Source organism: Buceros rhinoceros, unplaced genomic scaffold (genome assembly GCF_000710305.1).
Source record: "Buceros rhinoceros silvestris isolate BGI_N320 unplaced genomic scaffold, ASM71030v1 scaffold18640, whole genome shotgun sequence".
NCBI classification, from domain to species: Eukaryota; Metazoa; Chordata; class Aves; order Bucerotiformes; family Bucerotidae; genus Buceros; species Buceros rhinoceros.
Genome location: NW_010389239.1, coordinates 20,510 through 30,326, shown reverse-complemented (window position 1 = coordinate 30,326; position 9,817 = coordinate 20,510). Strand labels below are relative to the sequence as shown.

Here is a 9,817-nt window from a genome sequence, read left to right as displayed (position 1 = left end):
CCGCGGCCGGCACTGCGGCCACTGGCTGGAGCGCAACCGCGGTCAGGTGGTCCTCACGCGTGAGCTGCCTTCACGCCAAGCAAACAGCCTGCGGGCTTCGGCGTGAGGATCGCCTGCAAGGGAGGGCTTGCTCGTGTTTACAGGCTGATGTCTCAGAGGAGTGAATTCAAGCAGGGATCTGTTTGTTTTCCTGCAAGAAAGCCATTCAATAATGTTGAGGTTGTAAATGGGTGTTTATAGATTTAGGGATTTTTTTAAATGGAATGAGTGATGTTTGGTTTACCAGAGGAAGCCAAGCTATGACTATTGCAACATAAGGTTGCTTGCTAATGTTTAGGCTATCCATCAGTGCAGGACAACGTTAAAAGGTAGAAAGGTTCTGATAAGAGGCTGGACGCTGGGCACTATCCAAACCTGTTAAACACACATGACAAGAAAAAAAACCTCTCTGTGAGCAGAAGCTTTCAAAATTGTCCTGTCATCTTGTTGCTGCTAATGGTGAGAATATGGTCCTTCTCCTGAAACGCTTTATCAAACACCTGGCTGCTGGTATAACGCTCTACAGCAGCGGCTCAGCTGGCTTACCGATAGAGGAGGGTGGGTGTCGCTCCCAGGGACTGCGAGCAGCCTGGCTTTTGGAAGGCTTTTGGAAGGCTTTTGGAAATCCTGCTTAGCGTGGGCCATCCCTTCTTCCCTGTTTCTTAAGCCACCCTCCTCGTCCTGCTGGCAGGTACTGGTTATTTCATCTGCGTTTTCATCCTTTAATCTGTGTGCAAACTGCTTTTCAAGTGGAAAAAAGACAACAGCAAGTAAAACATCCTGCCCCTTCCCCTGCCTTAAAGCAAGTTTATACAAAACCATTTCAGCTGGCTGGTTTGTGAGCACCCCTACACCAATAAACCTGTGTCTCTGCAGAAAGGAGGAGAACCTCTTCCTTTGGAGAAGCAACCTCTATAAGCAGGTTTCCAAGGAATTATTAACAAAGTATGGATGGGGAAGGACTAGTGTTTAAAGACACTGAAAAATACCTTTCCAGGCACTTCCTGTGAGGCCCAGTTTCTCGCTCATTGACGTCAGGAGCTTATCTCCTGCAGTGACCCATTAGGTTCTTAAACTAAGCGGTACCAAAAACACTGTAGCTGGTTGGGATTGTGGTGAGTGTTTCTCTTTAACTGAAGAGTATAAAGTCTGCAGCTGATTCACTGGACTTGCAAAAGAAGCTGAGGAAACAACTGAATTTTCTCTCATGGGACGATTTATTTCAAAATCACTTTCAATGGGGCTTTGAGTGTTTAAAATTTCTTTTGGTCACCTATAGGAGCCAGGAAGAAATCTCTCCTTCATCTCGGCAATCTTTCCTCTTCCTTTGTTGCTCCAAAACTTGTGTTGTGGTTACAGCCACGAATTTCTCTGAATCAAATAATGTAACGTTCCAAGGAAACCACAGTCTGGATTGAAGACCTTTATGTAGGAAACGTTTTGACTCACTCCATTTGCACGACAGTTGCTTGTTGCCACTATCAGGAACGGAAATGTGGTTTCTAGAAGGGAGCAGCTTCGAAAAGATCTAATGAGAACAGGGAAAGCAATGTATACCAGACCCTGTCGCTGATTGGCAGGAAAGCCGTGAGAAATGCTTCTGCACTCGTCAGGAAGGAAACCTCGGTGGCTGCTAAGTGTCTCCAAGGAAGGACAGAGTTCAAGACTACGACGTGTACCCCAGGACCAAAGAGGGAGGATGCTGGAAACTCAGAGAAGAAACTTGCCCTTGTCATTCCAGTGGGCTCACCTAGTGAGCCCAGAGCAAGCGAGTTGGTCTGAAGCTGCATCAGAGCTACTGCAGTAAATGAGCTCGTGAGCGGAGGTGGTTGGCGCTGCCTTTTGTGATGGATTAGGATCACCCCTCCAGGCAGAAGAACACGTTCAGCTGTTTGCTGAGGGCTCTGTTGTCTTCAGTGACTGTACTTTTCTGAGTGTCAACATGTGTTTTGATGGTTTAGTAGAATATGAAGGAAATTCATATTTTTTTTCCCCTCATGACTCTGGATCAGCTTGCAGCTACAGAACAGACCCTGCAGCTGATAGGCACTGCTGATTCGCCTTGTTTAGCTACCAGCAAGAGATCCTGCCCTCAATGCTGAAAATACCATCTGACCAGAGAACAGGACTGGGTTCAGATTTTCTTCTCTGTCCTTGGCCCACTCCTGGGCAAGGTATCTCATGCCTTTGGCTCCTGTTACCACTTCCAGGGCTAGTGGGGTTGGTTTGCTATGGAACCTTTAGCTCTCATGACGTGGCTGTAGCTCCTGGCATTAGGGGCCCCCATTTTCAGGTGTAATGTCTGCATGCGATAAATAAATAAATTGCTACTAGCACCACAGCTGCTCTCCATGCTCCCTGTCCACCTCACTGCCAATTCCTACATCTGTCATCTCAAAGCAAATGTCCTGGAATTATGAAGTCTTGTGCTTTACTGGTTTGCCTCATACAGACCCAGATGACTTTGTGGTAGGAAAAAAAAAAAAAACAAAAAGAAAATGCAGAAGTTGATGACTTAAAGTGTTGCAGCTGCTCCTGATGTGGAATTGGCTGTTTACTACATATACGGCTAAAACCAAGCAGACAGACGCAGGGCAAGAAGAAAGAATGTTCTAACATTTTTGTGCGTAACACCAAAAAGCGTCAGGAGACGGCATGTGCTGTGGCGGTGCTGGGAGCCTTTCCCTTGCTGGTTTGAAACGTATGCCTAACCCAGACATCCCAAAATCAAAGCACCATCAAGACGCTCTGTCTCCTCCTCCATTGCTTGCGTCTGCATTTCTCAGTTTGACTCAGTATCTTAATAATCTTTTCCAACCTGAATGATTCCCCTGCCCAAAGCAGGGAGATGGGGGGACATCAGAGTCACCCAAAGTGGCTCCAGATGTCTCCCTGTGGTGGGGCAAGCGGAGCCCAGGCTCTGCCCTGCACTGGTGTGTTCCTGCTCTGAGGGCAGCTGTGCAGACATCAGCGGAGATACCACGGGCTGGTTCTTGGGGTTCTGGCCACAAGAAGCAGATCAGCCTTGGAAGCAGAGAGGCACATTTCATAGCCTCTGTTTTGCCTTCCGTTACTTTTGCCCTTGGAAAACATGCGCTACCTGAGCACATAACTTGCCTTTCCCTGAGTTTGCACCTACCAGCATGACTTGCATATATCTCCCTAGTCTCCCTTTTTCTAGTAACTGGTCTGGTTACAGTCCTCCTCACGACTCCTTGCAAGTGTTTGCCTCAAAGGGCTCGGGACAGTCACCCGTGGTAGACATACCAATGCTACCTGGCTCGGTAACGACTTCCCCTGCTAGCAGAAAACACACGTATCATTAAGACAGAAGCGGTTGGAACCGGAGACAGCTCCAGAAAAGTTATGGTTTGATCTTTTGTCTATCGACTGAAACATTTGTAATTGTTTTAAGCTAGTTTGTTGTGGAACGTTTTCTTAACCTGAGACATAACATATGCTGCACGTTATTTGTTTTATTCAAGTGACTATTAAAATAACTCATCAAGTTTCAGTATCATGGCTGCATGTCTGAGGCTTGCCAGGAAAGCAGTTGTCTTCAATGACGGAAGTTTGCATGAAGGCTCTTCAGCCGGAGGAGCGTGGTACCTTTCTGGTCCACGTTATTGCTGTAGTGAGGAACAGTTTGCTTTAAGATGACTCACAGCCACTGCAAGAGTTGCTGTAAAATGAAAGTCTGTATTTCTAGGTTTCTGTTCCTTACTCACTAATTGGAAGCTCCAAATGGGCTGATCTGAGGAATCTGAGCATCTCTAGCTTTCATTTATCTCAGTGAGACTTCTCTGATTTCAGTCACAGATGATGATCAAGTCTTCCACAAAACAGGACTCAACCTCCCTGCTCACTGCTCTGTAAAACACTGCGAGATTGCCACCTAGCTCGTGAAGAGCTGATCATCCAGTGATGCTTTAGTATTTCAAGGTTCTTAGGTGAAAGGCACTGTGTAAGGATAAGGAATTACCTCCAGACTACGGACCTGCTCTGTTCCTTCCAAAGTCTGTCTAACCAAAGTCAGTGCAATCCTTTTTTCTGATCCGAAGCTCAGGGTTCTGCAAGGTATTTCTTTTTGGTAGGAGACAGCGATTGAGAGAAGTGTCTTCCTTTGCTCAGAGCCCCAGGTTTCCTTCAGTGAGCACTCAGCATACAAACTCCCGTCCCCATCTGTTCTTGGGGCCATGTGTTTTACCGAGTCCAGCGTTTTGCAAAATCATTGGTACAAAGGACTGGAAGGAGGCTCAAGAGCCTCTTGCACTGAACAGAGATCACTTAGATCTTCCACAGATGCCTGTCTGCTCTTGGAGGTCTTTCAGACCTCTGAGAACAGATTCCACAATATTTGTATGCCTGTTCTAGTGCTTCCCTGTGCAAAAAATTAGGGGGAAAAAAGCATTCATATCCAATTAAGTGGATTCCTTCACAACACTCCCCCACCATTGAGCAGAACACGCAGAATAATCGATCCCTGCCCTCTCTATTAAAAACATTTCTGTATTAAACCACCTTTATCAAGTTTCACTCATACTTTTCCAGACTAAACAAATCTAGTTCCTCAGTGCTTCCCTTTGGCATTTTTTCCCAAGCATGTTTCTCAACCCTTCAGACACTCGGTGCTCTCATCAGCTCTGGGTAGCTTTCTCAAAGTGGGGACCCCACCGAGTCTCTAGCTGGAGTCTCAGCACATCCCTCTCAGTCCCCTTCATCATTTAGGCCTTTCCCTTCAGAAACAGCAGCGCCGCACACAGCAAAGCAGCTCTGCACGTGCAGGTTTGCATCGGCTGGGCACCTGCCCTGGGCTCAGGACAGCTATGGGAGCTGCTCGGGGTCGGTGACGCAGAGATACCTGCTGCTCACCCCTCCCACTGCACAGAGCCCAACTCCAGCTGCTGGGGCGTCAGAAAATGCTTGTGCTTGCTGAAATCTCTGCTAGCTGGCTGCCTGCTTTCTCTCCCACCGTGAAACACCGACAGTGCACCTCATCTGGACCCAAGTCATACCTTTTAAACGTCCGGAAGTTTTGTGTTGAGGAAAAGTAGAACAAATAATATGTTTGAATGAGAAAGTAAAATTATTAGAGAAGGTCTTCTGAATGCTCCCCTTGGTACTGCCCGCATTTCAGCTTGTTTTGTAAAGGACTTGGTTAGCTGATAGGTCCACAGAAGGTCGGGTGTCCTCCATACAGTCACAGGGGAAACACGGTCAGAGAAATGTTGTAAGTACCATCAGACGTATAGTGATGATTTTCTGAGAAGGCGTATTTGTTTGCTGTCCTGTTCAGTGAGGGCCAACAAGCGCTGTGTCTGGAAGGGCTGAGCGAAGTGGCCTTTAGCAAAACTCCCGGACTCTCAAAAAAAGAAAGTTTGCGTTTTAAAGTATAGTGATACAAGATGACGTTCAGAGTACCAGATAATGAGTTCCACGGCCTAGAAGCTTTCATCTGATCTGAATCAGATTTCACTTCTTTTCAGTCCTTCGGTGAGGTGCCAAGAGCTGGGACGTGGGCAGTACCAGAGGCGGCACGGACCCAGCTGCCTGGCAGGGCTCTCCTGGCATTCAGGCTGCTAGGGACAGCTGGGGTAGTGCAGGAGAGACCATGTTGCATTTGGCCTGCGATGCTCTCAGCTCCACCAAGAACCTGGTAGCTAAGGGTGATGTTGCATCCAGCTTCAAGCCTGGCCACCATGCTGTTTATCAGTGGTTGCTTCCTGGTGAACAGGAGAGGAAGGCGGGGAGCCACAATCAATGTCTCAGCAAAATATGGGAAGTGTCCTGCAGGTCCAGAGGCTTAACTTGGAAGAAACAGCAATCTCCATATTTTTGTGGACATGAACACGACTAGAACCTTGAACAAGTGTGTGGCGTGTCTGCTGTTTTAATGCCGTTTACTGAAATGGAAGAGCATCTGGGAGGATCTCTTTTGTCTTTTAAATTAGCAAAGAACCAAAATTTAGAAGTGGAGACTTTTTTTTTCAGAGTGTGTTAATGGCACTCAGAATTAACTGAAGATCCATTTCTTGTTTCTCAGATAATCGCTAATCCAATTCCTAGTTGCATTTTTTTCTTAAAAATTCTCATAAAACTGAGGTGTTGCTTTGCCACCAAAATACTTACATGAAAGTTTTCAGCTTCTGGAGGTAAAGGAGAAGATACAGGAGACAGGAGATGTTGACTAAGAGCTGGTGAAAGTAGGTTGGACTGATGGGCTTTTATTAACCTGTCTGGTTAAAGAGGAAAGCATGGTGAGGGACGCTGTTGTTGTTGGACCAGTTTAAGCACTTCTTGTGCTGCCAGAGTCTTCGGCCATGAATCTCATTTTGGCTCCATCAGCTTCACCCTCGTGTTACGCTGTACACTCGGCTGGCAGCATTTCTGAGTTACATTATCGTAAGCGAGGTCAAGAATCACTTTCTTTGCCTTCAGGAAACGGACCAGCCACAATGCAGGGTGAATGCAGGAGTGTGCTTGTTAAAGCGGCCGGTGTTCTGTGTTGAACACCAGACCGTGAGCAGGTTTCCGCAGGTCTTTCTGAAGCCTTGGCAAAATGTTCTTAGTCATGTGCTCTGCTGTAATCGTCTTCATCATGGTGTATGGCTCTCCTAGCTGCCACAGGACATTTCATGTTTTGGAAAAGGTGTCTCTGATGGAAAACGTGTCTCTGTTCCCCTGGAAAAGCTGAATTTGCTTTTTTAGCCATTACCCATAATGCGGTGGGAGAACAGTGTTAATAACCATTTCATCGGGGCTGCAGAAATCTTTTGCTCCAGGAAAGAAGCAACTTTTTCTTCTGTAAGCAGCCAGAGTGTTACCTTTGGAAGCTTTCACTCTTGGGATCCAAAGACTTTCTTGCGCTCATCACCTGCGCTACCTAATCGTCCTCCAGGGGAGCAGAAGTGGGTTGGTGGGTTGAGGTTTGGCTTGTAATTGTCTCTGGCTTTGTTTGACCGTCTGAAGGTTGTAGGTATGCACAGTAATCAAAGAGAGGAAATGGCAGTTATGGTCATTTAACAGGAGCAGTGGAAACGGTGAAGTCTCGAGGAATGTCTTGGGAAGGGTCGCTCACTTCTCCCCAGAACTGTATGCAGAGTTGGAAAGGGTTGGGAATGCTCCTCCCTAGACGCGATGCAGCTGCTCTGCCCTGGACACTCTGAAGGGCTGCAGAATGACACAAAATGTTTTGCTGGGCCCGCAAAACCTTTAGAAGTGATCAGCCTGTGAAAAAAGCTGCTTTTTCACGTGGAAAATGAGGTGGCCTAGTAACGTGTGTGCACAACACTGTGAGGCTCTAGTCCACGTAGAGGATGTCAGTGTATCGACGTCTTTACCGACCTTGCTGTCGTTAGCTTGCTCTCGGTTTGTTCGGAGGAAGCAAAGACTGGAAGGTCAGCAGTGAGTGGTTTTGAGAAACCGAGTGGTGACTGTATCTCCCACAAACCTGGAAAGAGGCATCACAGTTTGTGCCGGTTTTAAATACTTGCCCCTTTCCCTTTAAGAATTCAATTTCGTTTTTGTGAAAACAAGTTAGCTGATGCTTATAATTTTTTTTTTTTAATGTACTTTGATCTCAGACAAAATTTTATGGAATTACTACTATAATGTATCACAGGTACAATCTTCAACACTAACCTCAAGGCAGCTAACATCCCATTGGGAAATGAATTCACAATGGGAAGGAAGTTGCCTGGCATGAGTAAGAATCAGGTCACTTGGTCTAAATGACTGATTAAGGGGTTTAGTACTTAGCTCTTGGGTGCCAGTTTTGGCCTACAAATGTAGGACAAGTTCTAGATTTAATTAGTAGTAACTTCAATTAGAGGCCCTAGTATCAATTCTACTCGAGTGCCGCTCCATTCACATCAGAAGACTCTCCTGATTCACAGCAGTACAAAGACTGTGGGTGTTCCTGTACCCTATAAATCAGAGATTTGAGGTATTCAGGATAACCAGGTCTCCAAGCAGTGGACTCACGCAGCCATGTGCAAGCTTTGGGCTGCCTGTGAGCTTCTGCACACACCCCATGGAGTATGCAGACTGTAAAGGACAGGTATTAATTCATATCCTTCCTAGCCAAAATCAGCAGAAATACTGCTAATAATTGAGTTTTGGTTCCTATCTGAATATCTCTTTAAAAGCCCTTTCTTTCTTTTTCCTTTTCTTCCTCAGTAGTTTCAGGGCAGCAGCGGTAGGACTGCAGAACAGGACTCGTGAGGGTTTTTCCCCAGTTCTTTCACTGCTTCACTTTTGTCTCTACTTACTCTCTTGAACTAAAACTGGGACTTTGATTTAGTCATGGGCAGGTATAGTTTGTGACTGCTGTATGTTGTCCAGTTTACTGCGACTTGTTCTGCAGTTCTCAGTTCCTGTCACCTCGATGGCCAGTCAAGCTGGGAACGCCGGGGTTTGTCTCAGTCTCTTCACACGTTAGATGATAACGTACCTCTCAAGGTGTTGTACCTCTCAAGGAACTGTAAGACTTCTTAATTATTAGCAATATTCTCCGTCTGCCATTAAAATGGGTGTTCCATTTTGCTGAGGAAATGGAGGAATATGTGGAGGAAATGAGGAAATATTTCAGTGAGGTCAGAGATATGCAGCATGCTCTGCAGGCTGCTCTCGGGGTTGGGTAGTGAGGCTGCGTTACGCAGCGTGCACAGACAGTTCTGTAAACCATGTTCTTATTTAAAAACGCTCGAGTGGAACAAACCTGCTTTTTCATGTCACAACCGGGATCATATTCACATTTCAACAGGGGGAAGGAAAAGATTAAAGACTTAATGCATCTTTTACCATGCTGGAGATTTTCTCTGGCTCCACCTCTGCCCCGTCCGCTGTCCTCGTTCCTAGTGTTGTTGAACTCTGCATTTCAGTGCTTGCCAAGATATGCCCAACTAAGGGCGAGTTAATGAGAACATCTGGCCAAGAATGAGCGATGATGCCGTGACCCACCCACTCAGCACATCTGGCGGTTGTGGCCATATTGGTCGAACCTTACCGAATGTTGGGGCTTCTGCAAGGAAAGAGGATTTTGTCACCTGTGGCTGGATTTATCGAAAATACCCAAATCTGAGTGGTTATACCAAGGGGCTTTCCTGTGAGTGGGCGAGATGTCTATAAGTAAGTGTACAAAACACACTCACACACTCACACACGGATAAACACCTTTTTTTGTATAATTACAGTATACTGTCAATGAGTAAGAATGTGGAGTGCCTGAAAACTGTCCTTACAGATAATTAGTGCCAAAGGGCCTGAATTGGTTAACCATCAAGGCGTGCTGCAAAAGGCCTCTCTTTGGTAGGGGCTTTTTGAAGGGGCTGAATGTAGGTTCTCTCCAAAGGGAGAAGCGGATGAAAAGAGTTTGTGTGCTTGACTGGCAAAGTTCCTTTTTAAAATGATTGTTTTAAAACTGATGGATTGGTTTTGCCCTTCTAATGATTAATTAAGGTGTCCAGACACTTCTGTGAGCATCTTTTAATATTATTTATATATAAATTAATAAATACCAATGCTCTGCTCTTGTTTTCCTTTGCTGGTAAAAAGAGAGAAAAAAAAAGATGGATTTTTCAGACCGCACAATGAATCATCAATGAAGTGAAAACATTGGGCAAATTCTCTTTTGTTTACGAGAATGGCCTGTTACACAGCTCCGGCCAGCACATTTTTCATGGGATGCAAGGGAGCAGTTCAAAGGGTTGGCAAGGAGTGGGTGCTGCATATTCATGAGGCTGGGCAAGGGGGGGAAGGTACAGGAGAAGGCAGGAAA

The 9,817-nt window shown here is 46.0% G+C and overlaps 1 protein-coding gene across 1 annotated transcript in view; it reads left to right on the top strand.

Annotated features, from left to right (window-relative positions):
• LOC104491208 (G protein-coupled receptor kinase 5) overlaps nucleotides 1-9,817 on the top strand; it is a gene marked incomplete at both ends in the record, with an annotated part of 46,484 nt that overhangs the window by 21,053 nt on the left and 15,614 nt on the right. The window lies entirely within an intron of this gene.